General features: G+C 52.1%; 1 protein-coding gene across 1 annotated transcript in view; it reads right to left on the bottom strand.

The window, feature by feature from the left end:
- The window catches only part of NKIRAS1 (NFKB inhibitor interacting Ras like 1), a 21,061-nt gene that overhangs the window by 1,108 nt on the left and 15,430 nt on the right, over positions 1–4,523 (bottom strand). The gene's annotated exons all lie outside the window — the stretch shown is intronic.

The following is a 4,523-nucleotide window of genomic DNA, read 5'->3' on the forward strand; positions in this document are numbered from 1 at the left end:
ATGGGTGAGCACTTTGCGTTTATCCTTATTCTCTGAGAGATAAGGAGTCAAAGCCTCACCAATTAATTTACCCCCCTGGTATGGGGCAGAGGACAGACGCCACTTGGATTTGGCATCAGCATGCCAATGCTTAAGCCAAAGCATGCGTCGACTGATGATCCCGGAAGCTATAGCTCTGGAAGCAAACTTAGTCACCTGGAGCGTAGCATCCGAGGCGTATTCCATTGCTGCAACCATCTTACTGATGTCCTGTTGGGATCGGACATCATCTTTGGGGGTGCGGGCCTGCAGTTGTTTTAGCCAACGGTGGGCGGCTCTAGTGAAGAACGACGCTGAGGTCGCTGCCCTAATGGCCCAAGCAGATGCCTGGTGAATCCTGCGAAAAGATAACTCGCACTTACGGTCCTCCGACTTCAATGCTTCCGAAACATCCCCAGCTATGGCTGTTGGAGAAATCAACGGTCCGAGAGGCTCGTCCACCGCAGGGACCTCCAGTGCTTCCTCCAATTCCTTGGCCATGTTGAACAGCTTTCTGTCCGTGGCGCTCGGAAGGGGAAAGGAGGCTGGTAGCGCCCATTGCTTCTTTACAGCAGTTAGAAACATGGGTGGGCATGGGATCCGGTGCTGAGCTGTCACCGGTTCAGTAAAATTTGGATCCAAATCCGGATCAGGAGTAGCCGTATTCGATGTGGAAGGGGGCTCAGCACCAAGGTGTGCGGTGGAAGAAACCTTGCGGAGCAATGTAACAATGCCGAAGAGTGGAACATTCCAGTGGACGTCGGAGCGTCCACCGACTGTTCCTCCTCCTCAGACATCGGAAACTCCTGGTCAGAGCCCTGATCAGGTAGCGACAGACCCTCAGAATACAAAGATTCAGCCGGTAAGAAGGGGCCGGACTGAGGATCATGTGACCGCTGAAAGGTAGGAGGGGGAACTACGACTGGAGGTTTGGGAACTGCCCTAGCGTTCAGAGCGCGGTCCCACCGCCTGAGCAATCAACAAGGACAATCGCTCCTCTGAAGGGAAAGACGTTGAGGGGCCTGAGTAACTGGATCTGGGGCTCCTGCCCCTGCCCCCCCGTCTGAGAATTGTCCAGTCGGGCTATTTTTTGTGCCCTAGAAAATTCTCTCTCCAGGGCTTGGTGTCTCCTGGTGGCGTGCTTATCTGCCCCCTTTAAAGTTTTCTTTGCAGACTTTGCCTTAGTATTTTGCGCAGCCTTGTCTGATCCCTCCAGATGAAATGGCATAGCGCTCAAGGCAGCCAATGAAGGGGACACGACCTCCTTCTCGAGGGAATCCATACTCTCCATCCTCTGATAGCGCAGGGGCTCAAGGGGGGCCCACCGGTATCTAGAGGGAATTATCACCTTGGGTGCAACCGGACGCAATTCCAAAGGACGCCAGGGACCCAGGTACTGATGCAACCACAGGCCAACGACAGACACGCTATGGGAGTGCCTGGTACCCATGTGCAACGTGTCACAAACCAGGACCGGTGCTCTGAGGGGTCACCGTTAGTCCGCTGAAGGTACTGGAAGTAACTAAAATCGATGCACGCCCAAATACTTCCAGCGAGTATGGAATCAATAATAAACCCACGGGTGGATCCTCCATCTCCGTGCTGAGAAAAGGCGTTCAGGTAAGACAACGCCCCTTCCCTGCAATTTAGACAGCTGCTATTATTCCAATAGACCATGCAAAATTCAAACAGATCCATGAGCTGAATAAATAATCCTTTAGCTCCTTGGCTGACTTCTGTAATGTTTATATATATATAAACATTACAGTTTATATATATATATATATATATATATTTCAATTTTATAATGCAATAGTTGAATAGTTACATTTGAAGTAGATGCACTAAAATTGACTTGGTAATCACTAAAATCTTATTGACTACATTTCCTGTATTTTATTACTGTTATTTAAAGCATTTACATCTCCATATATATTTTAAAACCATTTGTTCCTATAAAGACGGTAACACCTATTTATNTATAGTAACGGAGCGCCCTGCGGACATCTAAACAATGCCATTGCCGTTCCAGGGTACGCGATGGTTTAGGGCAAAAGTCAGGTAGAATAACCTCTTGGCTCCTGTGAAAGAGGGAATTCACCTTTGGGACAAAGGTAGGGTCCAGACGGAGTACCACACGGTCCGGGTGGAAAATGCACAAATCCTTATGGACCGACAGAGCCGCCAGCTCTGATATACGTCGAGCCGACGTGATGGCCACTAAAAAGGCTACCTTATGAGACAGGTGACTCATATCGCTCGTCGCTAATGGTTCGGTGGCCTGATGTTAGCTGCCCCCTTAAGAAAAAAACGTAGCAGTGTGTGGTGAGCTAACGACCCTCCGTGCTCCCAGGCGAGAACAGTAGAGAGCGCAGCTAGTTGCCTACGCAAGGTATTAGGGGCCAAACCTTTGTCCAAGCCGTCCGACAGATATTCCAAAATAATAGGAATATTGAGTTGTGAGAGAGCCAACTTATGTTTGTCGCACCAAGCACAAAAGTTTTTCCACGTTGCCTCATAGATGCGATTCGTGGATGGGCGACGGGATGCCTGTATAACCTCAATGACTCTTAAAAAGCAAGATTGCCTCGACAAATAGTTGCGCTCAAGTGCCAGACGGCTAGCTGCAGCCACTGGGGATCCGGATGAAGGATGGCTCCCTGACTGAGTGATATCCTGTCTGGCGGAATCCTCCACGGATCTGTTGTGGAAAGACCCAGCACGTCGGCAAACCACGGTCTCCGTGGCCAATACGGGGCTACCAGTAGAATCTCCGTGTCTTCCCGGAGCAGTTTGCGTACCACCGCCGGGAGAAGAGGGAGAGGTGGGAAAGCATACAGCAGACCCCGAGGCCATGGAGAGCGCAGCGCATCTACCTGTTCCGCTCCCTAAGCAGGGAAGCGGGAGAAGAAGCGGGGGAGCTGGGTGTTGGCCGGTGAGGCAAATAGGTCCACTAACGGTAGACCAAAGCGATGGCAGATCTCTTTGAAGACCCTCGGGTGAATCCTCCACTCTGAGTGGTCTATTGTCGCTCTGCTCAAGACATCTGCCTGGGTATTGGCCTTCCCCGAGATGTGCTCGGCCTTGATGCATGCTAGGTTGTGCTCTGCCCAGGTCCCCAATAATAATGCCTCATTCAGAAGGATTCGAGAATGAGTGCCCCCCTGCCTGTTTACATGGGCCTTGGCTGTCATGTTGTCCGTGAGGACCAGCATATGACGCCCTCGTACCTGGCTGTGGAAGTGAAGGAGAGCCAGATGTATGGCCCTCAGTTCCAACCAGTTGATATCGTGGCGGAGGTCTGAGTGGGACCAACGGCCCTGGGCCCAATGGGAGCAAAGATGCGCCCCCCAACCAAAGAGGCTGGCATCGGTTGTGATGAGGAGCCGCTCCGGCTCCTTGAACAACGACCCTTTGAGGACGGCTGGGGACAGCCACCACTTGAGGGAAAGCGATGTCTGAGACGGAAGCCTCACCCTCTTCTGAGAGGCACTGATGTTCTGCCTCTGGAAGGGGAGTAGGAACCACTGCAATTCCCTGGAGTGGAGCCTGGCCCACGGCACTATGTCTATGGCTGATATCATCTGTCCTAGCACCCTGGAAAGGCTGAATAGAGAAACTTTCTGCCCCTTGCGTACTTGGCGGATGGATTTTCTCAGGTTTGTCAAACGTTCCTGAGACAGATACACCCTGCATTCCCTGGTGACTATGACGGTCCCTAAATGCAATAGCTGAGTCGTGGGGACCATATGACTCTTGGGGAAGTTTACCGAGAACCCATGATCCTGGAGCAGCCGTACTACCCGGTCGAGATCCAGTCGTGCCAAGTGGGCGCAGGTCGACTGGATCAGGATGTCGTCCAGGTAACCCTGGACCCTGATCGGTATCATCCGTAGGTGAGCTGCCAGGACTGCCAGGATCTTGGTAGACACCCTGGGGGCCGACGAGAGGCCAAAGGGTAGAGCTCTGTATTGATAATGCTCTCCCTTGTAACTGAATCGTAGAAACCGCCGGTGATCGATAGAGATGGGGATATGGAGATACGCTTCCGTGAGATCGATGGATGTCAGGAAGTCTCCATTTCTCACGCTCCCTAAAATGGAGCGAAGCGTCTGCATCTTGAACTTTGGATATTTTTTTTTTAGATCCAGGATGGCCCTCCCTCCTCCTGACGGTTTTGGAACGAGAAAGAGGGCGGAGTAAAAATCCCCGACCTCTCTGGTCCATCGGAACGGTTTCTACGGCCCTTATCTCCAGAAGATGCTGGATGGCCTGGCTCATCAGATTTCCTTTTGGCTAGGTTACGGGGGAATGGGCAAGAAATGAACCTGTTTACAGGTGTGGAGATGAACTCCAGGTAGAGGCCGGACCTTATTGTGTTCAGGACCCCCTTGTCAGTGGTGGTGGCCTCCCATTGGAGGAAGAACAGCGATATTCTGCCCCCCATGGGAGGTCCCATTGCCGGGGAGTCACCTGGAGCGACGAAATGGCCGGCCGCTCCCACG

The sequence above is a fragment of the Protobothrops mucrosquamatus genome, unplaced genomic scaffold, assembly GCF_001527695.2.
Source record: "Protobothrops mucrosquamatus isolate PMUCROS unplaced genomic scaffold, P.Mucros_1.0 scaffold47, whole genome shotgun sequence".
NCBI classification, from domain to species: domain Eukaryota; kingdom Metazoa; phylum Chordata; class Lepidosauria; order Squamata; family Viperidae; genus Protobothrops; species Protobothrops mucrosquamatus.